Source organism: Coenobita brevimanus, chromosome 31, assembly GCF_032717465.1.
Source record: "Coenobita brevimanus isolate Jiangsu-jjx chromosome 31, ASM3271746v2, whole genome shotgun sequence".
Taxonomy (NCBI): domain Eukaryota; kingdom Metazoa; phylum Arthropoda; class Malacostraca; order Decapoda; family Coenobitidae; genus Coenobita; species Coenobita brevimanus.
Genome location: NC_136984.1, coordinates 23,709,569 through 23,725,385, shown reverse-complemented (window position 1 = coordinate 23,725,385; position 15,817 = coordinate 23,709,569). Strand labels below are relative to the sequence as shown.

The window sequence follows — 15,817 nt, the reverse complement described above, 5'->3', positions numbered from 1 at the left end:
AAAGTGTGACTCCATCTCTGAATGTGGTTAAATCACGACTTTCCTCGTCCAGCATGATTTGAAAATATGCCTCACGCATATCAAGAGTCACATAGTAATTATGACCTGCGGCCTGCTCAACTAACTCTTCCAGTCTGGGCAGTGGATAGATATCCGTGGCTAGATGTTGATTCACGTGGCTATAATCTAAACACATGCGCTTGCTGCCATCCAGCTTGTTAACCAATACAATAGGAGATAACCAGGCAGCTGTTGATCTTTCAATAATTTCTCTCTCTTCCATGTCTTGCAACATTTCAGTGATCACCTGTTTAGCTTGTTCTGGGTATCGGTAGATCGGTCCACGGCTGGGCTGTGGATCTGCTACTTTAATGTGAACGGGGGGACTGCTGATGGTTCCTAGTTCTCCTTTTTCCAAAATGAAGAGGGGATCGTGTTGCAGAATTATGTTAGCTAATTCTTCTTGTTGAGCTGAATCTAAGTGTGCCCATGTCTGTTCGTCAATTAGCTTTCGGAGTCGTTGAACACGAGTTCCGCTTTCATCAGTTCGATCACTGGTAGGGATCAGGTCATTATGAATTTTGGTAACTGAGTTGACTGTACTTACAGGAGGGTCGTCAATGATTTCATATGAGCCTAGAATGGTACCTATCCGAAACAGTTTGTCTTGTTTGGCTCTATTATTGAGGGGCAAATAGACTAGGCCCTCTGAATTCACCTGTAATAAGTAAGGGTGACTATTATGACTGAAACGTGCTTGTGGGTAAAACAGTAAAGTGGTTTTAGGCTCCTCACTCACTGGCACGGCAATGAATTTGGTTTGATATGGGGTGAGTCTCTCTACAGTTACAAGATTAATTTGCTTCAACTGTTGAGGGTTCCTGACGGCTCTGATAGGTGTGGCCTGGACTCGCTCAACTTTTCCTTTTCGCCGCGGAACATAGTTCACGACGTACGGGGCTCCTCCCCACATTAGTGCTCGTTGCGCACCATTCCAGATCAACGGAGATTGTCCAAGGACATCACATCCCAACAACATTTCAGTAGTCAAGTAGGCGTTCGGAACGACTGGACACCACTGTTGATGAACTTTCTCATCTCCCACTCTGATATCTACTTTGACCATACCCAGGATACGGAGTGGCGCTCCTGTGACTCCCTGTAATCTCGGTGGATTTCTCCTCGTGTTTATTTCTGTTCCTAATCACTTTGCAGTGGCCTCTTTAAGTAAGGTATATCCACTCCCTGTGTCAACAACAGTTTCCACTATTTTATTATTCATGCTGACACTTATTGTGGGCGATGTTATACCAGCGGTTAGTCAAATAGCCTGATGGGGGAACTTTGTTTGAGTGGCGGTCTGCCTTGCATTTGGACTGGGTGGGTGAACTCTGTTATTGCTCCGCATCACTGCGCTGCGGTTTATGCGCCCTGGGCAATCATTACTGCCTCTACGACATCCCAACCTACGGCAATCAAAACAGTGGCCTGGTGGTGGTTTGGCCCAACATTCTTGCAACGTGTGTGAACTCTTCAGACAATGACTACAGTATTTTCGCCTCGGTGTTACAGGAGTAGATGGTTTTTGATTGAGTTGCTCTAAATTTGTGTTCAAATCCCTTAATTGAGCTCTCAATTCAGTCACTTCCTTGTCTGACTCAGATTGGCAGTTATCATGGGATGGTCTTGGTGGATTATCAACTACATTGGTAACTGAGGGATCTTCATTTTTATTGTCTCTATCCGGCATTACATTAACTCTGGTGGTATACCTCTCTTCGAGAAGCTGCCTTTCATTTTCGATCCTGTCAATGAACTTACAGAGTGGATATCCATCATCAAGGTAACCTTCCAATTTTTCCCTAGACTCAAGCGGAAGACCATACCACAGTTTCTTCTTGATCCGTTTATCTTGCGAGGGAAACTTTTCTTTCGGAAACTTTGTTTCGAGAGCCGCATGCTTACACATGAACCTATGTACAAACGCCTGGGGTGATTCCTCCCAGTCATAGGTCATGTTCTCTAACTCTTGCCAAGCTCGATCTACACTCAGCTTGATGGCGAACTCCGCATTCAAGAATTTTTTAAGCTCGGGCCATGACAGTGCAAAATGCTTCTTTTGATAATTATGAATAAAAGTGGCCAATTCAGAACCCATTCGACTCTTGGCAACCTGGATTCTGGTTGCGTTGCTGGTAAGAGTTTGTTCCACCGCCTCACAAAACATTTCGAGGCGAGATGTAGCTTCTATCCCTTGCAACTGATTTAATTCCAAAATTGGGATATCGCGCGGTTTTGTGAGGTGTGAATTCATAATGTGTGAACAAGGGGTCGAGTGTGAAAGCAGCGTTCTGTTAGTAGCACCGAACTGTTCCTCAGCCTCATCCAATTGAATGGTTACATGATCTCGCCCTACTTGTGACGGACGATCAGCTTCCAGCTGTGTCTGAGCAAACAACTGTCCATACAGAGACATGGTGACCCTAATGTACTATTCTTACTCACAAAAAAGAGGAAATTAAATTTTGAAATATTGTCTCACTTTACCTTTCACTTCCCTTCATTTTCTCACCAACGCCACTAATTTGGGAACGATGAACATCCCACCGCTTTTGCCACCAGTGTAATGACGGATAAATATTATCCCACCGGTTTTCACCAGTGTAAAGCTGTAAATGTTATCCCACCGGTATTCACGAGTGTAATACTTAAAATTATCCCACCGGATGTCACCAGTGTAAAGGTAGAAAAAAATGTTATCCCACCGGTATTCATCAGTGTAACGGTAAGAACCCCACCGTTATTGTTCATCCAGTGTAATGCTAGATATTTATATTCTTACCTGTTGTGGGTACGGATCAACTCATCCATGGATATACTAGTGGTACTCGACTTAGTATAACAGTTTATAGTAATTTTAAGAAATATTGTGGTAGCGTTTGTAGTTTTTGGCCGAGCTTAGATTTAGTCAGTACCACAGGTGGTCGTCGTTCCCTCAGCGAAGGAATCTTGAATTGGAAGGGGAGTGAATTTGGCTTGAGGACATAATTTCCTTGATTAGGTACACTAATAAAGAAAAGAAAATGATATATACTTTACTCTACTTTAATAATTCTATGCTAATTTCCACAAAACATTTTTAATTACATGACCCTTTTTAGTATGAGAGAAGATTGTACATGTTACCAAGGTTTTGGATGATCATTCCTCTAACATTATTACCAGACGAAACAATTTGATACATACAAGCGATGTACGAAGTCATTGTACTTTACTTTCTTTTTGGCAGTTACTCTTGGGCTCAACAATAGCCTCAAGACAAGGACCTTTTACGAGCATGGGTTACCTGTTCGGGCTGGCATAGCCTCGAACCAATAAGAATGATTACTTGTGTTCATTTTTCATCCATATAATATATTCTCCTCATGTAATTTTCTAGAATCCAACATCAATTCAGTACTATTTACAGTTCATAATCATCATTGCTATATAGTCACTAGAAATACATAATCACTTGGGCTTGTCTAGCCTCGAGGAATAATTCAGAAAAGAAATATAATCACTAAGAATACGTAATCACTCGGGCTTATTTAGCCTCGAGGTTCATTTCAAAATTACATCATTGTTCACAATCACTAAGTTCCCTTCCACGCTCCTAACTTCCTTAGTTACAAGAAAGAAAACAGTTAATGGTTTGAATTACGCTCTTCCTTTACCAGATTACATCACTTTCAAATTTCTATTTCTTATTTACAAAATAAAACTCACTTGAGAGATCAATAATACTAATACATTTGATTTATATAGTAATTCATGGGTAGCGTAATGTGTGTATGCTCGAGTCTTTGGACAATACTGTGGGAAAAATGTCGTGCTCACACGGACGTCGCCGGTGTCTGTGGACTGAACAAACGTCCATTATATACGACGTCTGGGGCTCGAGTGACTACGTTAAACTCTCAACAATATTACTTCATATAGTCCATGCCAAGTAAGGATTAAACAAAGAAAAAGAGGGGGGAGGAAGAAGAAATGTGGACGGCTCACCTGAACAAACGTCCATTAGATACGACGTCTGCGGCTCGAGTGACTACGTTGGGCAGCCACTGCTTAGTCAAATGAGATGGTGTTTTTGAAATATGGTGGGTTTCAATTCTTTTTACAATTTATTTAGCAGTGTCCCCATGACGCCAAGACTTTTGATTGAATTGGGGAAAATTTGAGATTTATTCCTTACTTAATTTAGATACTGATTCTATCACTATCTCAATTTGAATCTGAGAACAGCTCATGCCATCTGGTGACGGCCAAGATAAACGGGACTTTAAATTCACACAAATGACATTATTTAGGCCTTTTGGACTGCTAATCTTACATATTTGGGTTCTAGCAGCTTCATTAGCAAACATTTCACAATTAGGTATATTCATCATTATTCTGTTTAAGGTTTAAACTCGGCGCCCAACAATGACGCACAAAGGAAGGGGACAAGCTGCGTGCAAATGTCTTTCATTACTCGGCCAGATGGGGAATTCCCTAGCTCAACATCCACAATTACATCACCCACTGCATAGATACAGAGATACATACATAAAAAAATAAAGTTAACCCTACATTAATCATTAACATATGAATTACTAATTAGGGTAGGAACTTATGAACTAATATTCATGTTACACCCTATCTAACTTAAAATTACAGTACTACTAAACACATACATGAATATCAAATGTGTGGCACTACATATATATATATATATATATATATATATATATATATATAATGCAAGAAGGAAGGAACCAAAGGCTAGGAGCCCGCAAACCGTTCCTTCGAAGAAAAAAACAAAAACAATGCATAAGAGAGCCAAAGTCGATCCGTTCATTTTGAGATGCCTAGATACACTGCGTTTGAAAGACTGGAGATCATAGGAAGTAGGAAATACAGACAGAGGGAGACAGTTCCAGAGGTGGCCTGTTGCAAAAATGAAGGACTGGGAGTAAAGATTAACTCTTGCATTAGAAAGTTCGACAGAAAAGGGATGAGAGTTTGTTGCTAGACGGGTGCTATGCGCCCATCGTAGAGGTGGAGCGATGCAAGCAGACAGGTCAGAGGAGCAGTGACCGTGGAATTAACGACAGAAAAGAGATAAAGATGCAACAGTGCGGCGAAGTGATAGAGGTTGAAGGAAGCCAGTAAGAGGAGGAGAGCTGATAAGACGAGAAGCCTTTGACTCTACCCTATTGAGAAGAGCTGTATGTGGGGAGCCTCCCCACACTTGATAGTTGTACTCTAAACAGGGGCGAATAAAACCCGTGTATAAGGTCAACAACTGTGCCGGGGTAAAGGTATGGAGTCGGCTTAGGAAACCTAATCTCTTGCATGCAGAATTTACAAGAGATTTAATATGATCCTTCCAAGATAAGTCCCGAGTGAATGAAACCCCAAGCATGTTCAAGAATGATACAGGATTAAGCTGAATATTATTAAATATTAGTGGGTAGTCCTGTGGAAGATTGCGTCTGGTTGACAGATGTAAAAACTGAGCTTTTGATGCATTAAAAACAACAAGATTATTCTTACGCCAGTCAGAGATACGAGCCAAGTCAGACATTAGGAGCGCCATAGCCTCATCCGTTGTTGTTGAAGTAACTGTTGAGATGGACGTTCTGTGAACCGAATGGAAAGGTGAAGGGTGGAATCATCAGCTTAGGAGTGGATAGGGTTAGATGTACGGCTTAGAAGGTCATTGATGAATAAAAGGAAGAGAATTGGTGACAGGACAGAACCCTGAGGAACACCACTGTTGATAGATCTAGGAGAACGATGGCCGTCTACAACAGCGGCTGTAGAACAACCAGAAAGGATGCTAGAGATGAAGGCACAGATAGATGGATAGAAACTGTAAGAGGGTTGTTTTGAAATTAAAGATTTATGCCAGACTCGACTGAAATCCTTTCAGATGTCTAATGCAATGGCAAAGCTTTCTCCAAAGTCCCGAAAGGACGATGACCAGGAGTCTGAAAGGCAGGTGAGAAGATCGCCAGTGCAGCGCCACTGACGGAACCCATACTGACGATCAGAAAGATGGTTGTGATAGGAAAGATGCTTTAAATTTTTCGATTAAGAATTGACTCAAAAACTTTTGAGGTACAGGATGTTAAAGCAATTGGACGATAGTTTCAGAGTTGGGAATGGTCACCTTCTTTGGAACGCAAACTTTCAGCAAGAAGGAAAGGTACAAGTTGACAGACAAAGGCGAAAGAGTTTTCCTAGGCAGGGTGCAAGCACTGAAGCACAGATCTTGAGGACAACAACTGGAGGGACTCCATCAGGCCCATTTGCGTCGTTAGTACTGAGGCCAGTGATGGCAGAAAATACATCAGTTGAAGAAATTTTAACATCAGTCATGAGGAAATCTGAGGGCAGAAGTGATTGAGGAACACCACCGGAATCGTCTAATGTGGAACTGGAGGAGAAAGTCTGAGCGAAGAGAGCTGCTTTATTATATATATATATATATATATATATATATATATATATATATATATATATATATATATATATATATATATATATAATATATATATATATATATAAATGTATATAATTATATATAAATACATATGTATATAATTATATATAAATACATATATATATATATATATATATATATATATATATATATATATATAGTAGTGGTGGTAGATGAGGGAACTCACCATCCACTCACTCGATGTAGTGCTGCTCTCGGGTGTCTGTCCTTTCCACTCCTGCATCTTTCTCTCCTTCCATCCTCTTCTGTCTTTCTTTCCTTCATTCGTTCCTTGTCCTTGTGCCTACGGTTGACTTTACACTCCCCCTTCTGTCTTTCCTTCCTTCATTCTTTCCTCTTCCTGCTGCCTGATGGTGACTCTACACTGAGTGACAAGCCAATTGGTTTCCTGTACACATTGAAACCATTCACAAAGCTGGGTGGTAACCATGGAACCAAATTTTGGGGCTTAATGGTTTAATGGGTAATTGTTGTTCTCCAGTCGGATTGAGCAGGTGAAGGTTTATATCCAAGGGATGGTAGTGGTTGATTGCTCATGTAATGCCACTGAGGGATGAGTAAGGATGGGCACTCTCATCTTAAATGTCGGGGCCAACTGCCTAGCCCCGGGCTCCTACGCTCCTCATGGGTTAATGTAGGATTGGATGATGGATGGATACATACATACATATATATATATATATATATATATATATATATATATATATATATATATATATATATATATATATGTGTATATAATATGTAAATACTGTATAATATATATATTTATATATACATATGATATATATATATATATATATATATATATATATATATATATATATATATATATATATATATCTTAAATAACAGAACGGAGGAAGGAAAAACAAATGGGGAAAAAAAAAAATCCATACACCAGATTACTGGTGTCCTCTATTCATAAAATATCTGTAACAGTTAGACTTGAACAGTTGTGGGTTGAAATTTGGAGGAAAACAACTCTGGGGAAGCGAGTTCCAGAGAGATGCAGTTCGGGGAATGAAAGAATTCTGATAGGCAGAAGTTCTGCAATATGGTTGAGTGACATTCCAGTCATGAGCGCTACCAGATGCCCGTGTAGCACGAGGGAAGGCATGGAGAGGTGGCACCATGGATGCAACTTTGTCTGAGCATTTGCCAAAAAAATATCTGTAAAATAATGCAAGGGAGGCAACATTCCTTCTTACTTGCAGGAGAGGTAGTTTATATGTAATGGCAGGGTTGTTAATGATTCTAACAGCTTTATTCTGAATTTTGTCTAGTTGTCTTAATGCAACCTCTCCATAATCATTCCACAAGGGTGAGCAATATTCAAGCTGAGAGCGCACATGACTCTTATAAATTATAGCTAACTGCTCATCGGCGAAGAAGTTCCGGACTCTGTACAATAATCTAAGTTTCTTTGAGGCGGTTTTAGCAAGTGATCTGACATGAGAGGTCCAGCTGAGGGCACTGTTAAGTGAGACACCAAGAATTTTAATACTTTTGGAGATGGGAATATTAGTAGCACTGAAGGTAATGTACGAATCTGGCAATATCTGTCTATTAGTAAACTGTATATATTTAGTTTTACTAGCATTAAAAGAGACAAGGTTGTTTTGTCCCCATTCACTGATTGTAGCTAGATCTTGATTTATGAAGATGGCTGTACTGAGTTGAGAGGTAGAGATATTAGACTCTGTAAATGGATGTCTGAGTGTGAATGAACTATGTAGTGTTGAGTCATCTGCATATGAGTGAACGGGATTGTGAGTGACAGATAAGAGATCATTAATATGAACCAGAAATAGGGTTGGAGCCAGAACTGATCCCTGCGGCACGCCTGCGTTAATTGAGTGGAAATTCGAATATACATCATCTACTTTTACTCTTATTTTCCTGTCACTAAGCGTAGTTATCCCAGTAGCGAATGGCGTAGTTATCCCAGTAGCGAATGGATGAAATAGAAGATAAGATTATAATGAAAGGAGAGAGAAGCCAGCCGTTAAGAACATTAAATCTTTTCTCTTATCAGTTTTGCTGCCTGTAAAGGGTAACCCTCGTCCCCAGCTGCATTTACTTAGCGGTCAACTGGACTGATGACACACCAGATGTTTTTCTCACAAATTAGGCAGAAAATCCCTCTTGTCCTTGAACTATGAGTGTAGCTTATAGCGTGGTAGGAGCTAAAAGAGAGTATTTGCCAATAGAATCCTAAATAACCTTTGCTCTGCCTTCTTAATGGCACGTCAGTGGTCTTGTGTAATTTGTGTAACTTCGCCATTGCCTCAATTGTTTTTGTATGGACAGAGATTATTTTTAAGACAGCCTAGTGGTTATTTAGCTGAGAAAGGCAGAGTAAGTCTCCTTTATAAGGTCGAAGAAAATATGAAGAGACACATTTTGTTTTTGTTTTTTGTATAGACACACATTTAGTCTCATTTTGTACAGACATTCCTGTACACATTTGTACACAATTACTGTCACGTTACAGTTTTGTTACGTTGTGTTGCATTTTTCACCAACACTACTCAGTACGTGACTTTGATTACAAAACACGCTGTTTGTGCACTATTTCCCATTTTTGGTTCTCTCCTCCATTTATACTAAAGTGTTAATTATATATGGATCTAACCTTCGAAGTCTCCATGTTTCCTTGAGCTTTGTGAGAATTTAGCCTCCACTGAATATATTCTGGTTAGGTATGAAATAATTTGTTTAATATTTGTATTCTGAGGCCTATCTGAATCCTCCCTTTTGTAAAACGAACCCTGGTTTCTTCTTTGGTTGTGTATGTTATAGTGTACAGTAAAGTTAAGTTAGTTTTCTTGTGAGCTTTACCTTATCCCTTTTGGTGCTTAATTAAGGGTTAAGAGTGCACTGTAATATACACCCCCATAACAATATGGCGACCTCCTGGCCAGGATAGCTCTGTGGCATAATATTGGCAACCTTGGCCACATACACAGTGCTTACTCTTACCTACTAAACTATAATCAGTAATCATGGCCCTAATGAATGGTAATGATGTGAAAGCACTTTTGGTTTCTAAGCCTTCCCCAAACAGAGTGAAAACATTCATAAAACACGAGCTCTTATTGCGCTGCCCAGGCCTTTCAGGTGAGATTTCCTGCATCAATCAATAAGACTAAGTTACTTGATTTAATACTGGACACCATGTTTGAGCAAAGTGAGTCCTCTATAGCTAGTTCTGAGTCATTTGATACTGCACAAGGTGTTGACTCTGAGCCTTTGGCAGCGGAGATACCTGGCCCTAGTGATTTTTCTGCTCATGATACTCTTGACAAAGTGCAACTTCAGATATCAAGAATTAAGCTGAGGGAACTTGAAGTGCAAGGCTAAGTGAGGGAAATAGAATTACAGGCTCAAATGAGACAAAAGGAAATGGATCACGAAATCAGACTGAAGCACCCTGAAAGTTTACCTAGAGCTAGTAGTTCACCTGCCAGGGAATCTTTTGATGTTGTTAGGAACATTAAACTAAGGTACTTCCCTTTAATGAGCAAGATGTAACTAAGTATTTCCATATGTTTGAAAATGTGGCAGGTCGTCTCTCGTGGCCAAAAGTCTCTTTAACAGTACTGCTGCAGAGTATTTTGAAAGGAAAGGCTCAAGAGGGTTATATTTCTTTATCTGTTGATCAAAGTGCCAACTATGTTTAACCTCTCCGTGGCCGAAGGCCCGGAATTTTTTGAATTCGCCAGGCCGATGCCGGGGCCATTTTTTGAAGTTTCGAAGATTGATTTTTTTTCTAGCCATATTGAAGAGAAAGTTCAGATGCACGTAACAGTACAAATCACAGTTTCCTAGATGCACTTTATCGCTTGCAATGGAGCGCGGAAGTTGCAGAAATATCGTCAACCGATATCGCCGACAGGGGCACTGCCGCAACACAACTGGGCAGGTGTTATCTTTTTTTTACCTCCCAAAACAATACGAATGGTGCTGAAATGTTGTGCATAGATGAGCTATGATGATATCGAATGATTTCAGTACATAATCTGTTAGGAATGGCTGGCAAAATAATTGTTATGAATATTTTTTCACCTTTTTGATAAAAAATATGTTTATGGTAGTTTCGAGTTATTTTTTACGTTATCGTTGTGCCCATGCTGGAAAAGGAAGCGAAAGACTTAAATTTTCGGTCCTAAATGAGAAAACTGCACATCCTTCAAGGTTAGACTCTGCCACTTAAGAATAAAGTGGAGGGTCAGATCCGATTAGCAATGCGGAAGTTGAGTCGCAACTTCCAGCTCCCACATCACGAGCATGGCTAAAAATAGAATCGTAATGCAGTTTCATAAGTCTAATTATTACAAATACAGATACAACACAGAAATACATAAGTTTACAGACGGTGAAAACGTATTTTTTCCGTAATAACATGTTTATCTTTCTCTGTTGTTTTACGTTCATCTTTATCATTTTACCCTGTTATTTTCGCAATATATACCGCTGTCTCGTAAACCGGGTGGTTGTATGTGTTTTGAAAAGGAGAAAAAATATTGTATTTTCTGTCTGGGTCGAGATAATGGGTGTAACTATGTGTTTTTAGGCATGGCCACGAGCAAAAAAATCGTACATCCACTCGTCATGATAGCAGGTAGTGAACTGACAGATGATACGAACGTGAGAGGGTGAAGTCAAGGTCAGTCTCATGTCCCAGATTTTCGTTCACTTCCCGAAGGTTTTCACAGTTTTCTACAAGCTGCACTACATCAAATGATCCAAACCATTATAGCAAACCTGAGCTAATAGGTAAAGATACTGACAAAAATTTATTTTTCACTTATTACCATGTCTTTTTTTTAATGTGCCTGTATTACTTCATAATCGTAAACAGGTGGTTGTGTGTGTTTTGCAAGAGAGGACAAAGATGATTTGTTCTGCTTGGGTAGAGATATTGAGTGTAGTTGTAATTGTTTAGGCATGGCTAGGAGTGAAAATATCGAAAATCTACTCATCACAGCAGCAGGCTTTATTCTGCTTGATGAGGTGTATGGGAGTGTAGTGTAGGTCAGTGTAAAGACGTTCAAAACATTCATTCACTTCCCAAAAATTTTTGCAGTTTTCTATAGGCTGCGCTCAAACGACGCCTGCGGCCATTGATCGGCTAAACGTTATTCGACACCAGCGGCCAGGGAGGGGTTAAAAGATCCCATTCTCAAAGCACATGAACTCATGCCAGAGGCATATAGGCTTAAATTTATATCCACCTTTAACCCCTTAACCGCGGGGCGTCACTTTCGTGACGCTTGGGAGCAAGGGATCATGCCGCGGGGCATCGCTTTTATGATTCGGTGTTATTTTGAATTCACCCGGGCTTCCAAGTGGGGGCTTGTATCATCTATCAGTGCTGCCAATGTCCAACACTAGTCAGCACTCCTAATCTCATCTGTACTCCCATCCATTGTTGACAATTTAGCCATTTCTCCCCATTCTTGACTCCCCTCCCTACCCCCCCTCCATTACCCTATCCTCTCACCTGCCCGGCCGTGCTACGCTAAGTAAATCTTCCCTGGAATTTTTCACTGATTTCATCCATTGAAATAAGCCCTATGCCCTATTCTTATACCAAATAATATATACAAGAAAGAAATAAGGTAAGTGAGAGTGCCATACACCTGGAATTGGCTAATTATCACCTGACAACACCTCACGTGCACTCGTTCGCTAATTTTCGCTGTTTATTTCCCCTTGAATTATGCCATATAATCTATTTTCTTAATAAATATACATATAAGGAGGGAAGGGAGAAGCCTAAGTGATATTTACATTCACCTGGAACTACCTAATTTATAATGTATTGTCTAGATTTCCTGCCAATCATTTCACTGCTATATATTAGCTGTGTCAAGAGGCTAACATTGGCAGTAATGCATTTCCCTAAGTAGGCCACCACCCCGGCCCACCCTTATCAGTTCACTCTCATCTTCCAATGTGGAGGTACGTCTGTTCGCTCTTGCTACCTTTAGGGAGTTTTCATCCCCATGCAAAGGGCCCTGTGGCCTTTACCCCCTACTAAACCTTGTGTGGAAAGAGGTAAAGGGCTGACAATTGATTAAAGAGTGACTACGATCTTTCTATTGAGTAAAACAGTGCAAGTGGAATTGTTCATAATGTGTAAATAATGTGTAAACAGCAAGTGAAAGTAATGAATGTAAATATACGTGAACAGTGGAAAATAGTTTTATAAGTTACTTCAAGTGACAGTGCATAAGACATTGTAAATAAAATAGAAATGTAAATAACGTAAATAAAATAGAGAACGTAAATAGAAATGTAAACGAGTAGTATTATAAGAATACGAGTATATACCCTAGGAGTAATGAAGTGAAAGTTTCACTCTAGCATGTCTGAATACTATGAGTTATGAGAGTGAAGGTGAAAGTGACATTCACTCTCAATGCTAGTATACAGGACGAGAAAGTGAATGCTACGTATTTTACTGAAAGAAATTGAATCCCTACAGTGACAATAAACTAATACTACTGAAGGAAACTTATGGATAAAGACTGTAGATATATATATAAGTGTTATATAGTAATAGAAATATAAAGTGTGAGGGGTTTTATGAATAATAAATGACAGAGTACCAAGAGCGAACTAGCGCAAGTGTGACGGTCAGACGTGCTCGTAATTTTCATTGCTTTCACAGTGTTTTTTTTTTTTGGAGTATGGATCCCAAACTACTTGAAAATCATAGAGTAGTGTTTATAGTGTTATTATCTGGCTGTGGTAATCATATTACGGGTTGTCGGGAAATGTAAAGTGGAGACTTTGTTACCCAACTTCAGAGGTCTCCACAAGTCCTACGGTAACCGACGAAGGCTCAACAAACATTCCAGGAGAAAGCTGAAGGTATGTGCCATAAGCAAATGTAATTTTAATATTCTAGGACTAATAACTGATTTTTGGCAAATATTTTTTGAGAGTCTGTCGGAGCCCGAATAATCCCGTGGCACACGCAAAACATTGGTAAACATGCCCGCGGTGTAGGGGTTAAATAGAAAGATCAGGGGCCGGATACTGAAAACGTTTAACGGCGCCTTTTGTGCGAAAGGCGCCATTTCACATTGCCTTTTCGTGAAAGGCGCATACTCAAAACGTCGGCTGGGCGCAGCCATATTGGAAAACATGGCTCGTTAGCACCTCATGGCTGATAGGGTCGGGGGAGCCCTTGCGATCAAAAGGCGCCTTTCCTGGACAACAAAAACAAGCCGTGGATGATGTGTGTGGTGCTCCTCTCTCGTATTTATATGAATTACCGCCTCATTACCTTATTTGGAGTGGAATGGTTTCCTTCAAAAGTAGTTACTGGGTAGCAAGACATATTCTAGTAAAAATGACGTAACTGGGGAATGTGTGTGGTATGTGGATGTAGTCAACTCGGCAGCAGAGGCACATACTGTTTAGTGCTATTTCTTCAATACATTTAACCATAATTCAAGCTGCACCAACGTGTGTCTATTGTTAAAGTTGATTGCTCAGTGCATACAGGTATTTATATTCAGCAGTGTATTAACAATTCAGTGTGATTCTGTTGGATCAGTCGCTCCTAGCGTAAGCCTAACCCGCCAGCTTCAGCTAGAGTATTGCAGTACTTCAGTTTATAGTATTTGGATGTATTCAGTTTTCACCCTAATAGTTACAGATCTGAAGTAAGTCAGGTTGCCTATTTGCAGGTAAATTTTATATTCCAGGGAATGTGTGGAAAATGTTCATTTATTCATTGCCAGACGCCATATATCCCAAACAGGGTGGCCAAGGGCTTAGAGTTAATTGTTTTACAGGGAGGGGCACTAATCCTCCACCAACCCCACTTGACACGTAGGGAGAACGTTATGCCAACAGCATCTGGTGTTCCCAGGCGGTCACCCATCCAAGTACTAACCAGACCCAACGTTGCTTAACTTCGCTGATCGGACAGGGAGCGGTGTACTCAACGTGGCATGGCGTGTGGAAATTGTTCATTCATTCATTCATTGCCAGACGCCATGTATCCCAAACGGGGTGGCCAAGGGCTTAGAGTTAATTGTTTTACAGGGAGAGGTACTAATCCTCCACCAACCCCACATGACATGTAGGGATGCCAACAGCATCTGGTGTTCCCAGGCGGTCACCCATCCTAGTACTAACCAGACCCAATTTTATGAAAACCCTACTCATTTTGTGAAATGGATTTTAACTTTGGTTGGGTTGATCATGATTATACTAGTATAAATGAAGGGTGTAGTTAGGTGAGGTTAAATTTCAATATTTAAGTAGGGTTAGGTTAGGTTAGGTAATGTTAAGTATAGGCTGGATGTGTATAGGTTTGTTTAATAAAAGTTATGGTAAGTTGCACAAAGCATAATCTAAATTAATCTGATCTAATCCAACCTAGCAATATTTAATCAAACCTGACCAGACTTTAAATGAAATCTAACCAAAATCATCCTGGTCTAAACATCGTTTTCACATACTGACTAGTGATTTTACAAAATGACTATTTTCACAGATTTCCTGTAACATTATAGGCTATAATCTACTGTTTTTTGTTTCTGTGGTTGCTAAGTGAGTACTGTAAAGTATGTGGTTAGGAACGAAGATTATGGCAGTCTAACTTTGGCTTGGCTAGCACTTTTTTTTTTGGGGGGGGTCAGTCACTTTTCCCCCATAATATCCCTTGAGCATTAAACCAAATCCTCATTGTGTTAAAGGAATGGCACCTAACCTGGAGGTGCAAAGACCCACTACAGTAACATGCAACAGTGGAAAATCCAGCCACGACGGGATTCCCCACAATTACTCTTTGAATACAGTAAGTTAAATTTGGCTAGCCAAGGTTATGATAAATTAAGCCAGTTTAGGATATTGGTAGGTGTTATTAAGGTTTGTTCAAAACTACAAATTTATCCTCCTCAGATTTCCTTCTGTTATACCAACTGAACTCAACCTAAACTAACTAAATCTAATTATTCTAAATCAGTTATGACAGGAAAGATATAGCTTTATGGGAATGTTGTGCATGTCATGAGTCATATCTGCTTTTATAGTTGGGCCTATAAGCTACAAGACGGACAAAATCAAGGAAAATTTGGCTTGAAACTGAAATGCAGTAATGCTGGTGTTTCTCCCATCTTTTACCTAATTTCTCTTCCTGGGACAGCAGCTGCTGTTCCACCAGTAGGTCTAGGAAATGAAATAGTATCTACTTTTCTTGCTTAGAGAAGAGGAATACTGGCCAGACAAATACCT

General features: G+C 40.0%; 1 pseudogene; it reads right to left on the bottom strand.

The window, feature by feature from the left end:
- Nucleotides 1–14,422: 14,422 nt before the first annotated feature.
- Nucleotides 14,423–14,542, bottom strand: LOC145395573 (5S ribosomal RNA; annotated as a pseudogene).
- Nucleotides 14,543–15,817: the final 1,275 nt, after the last annotated feature.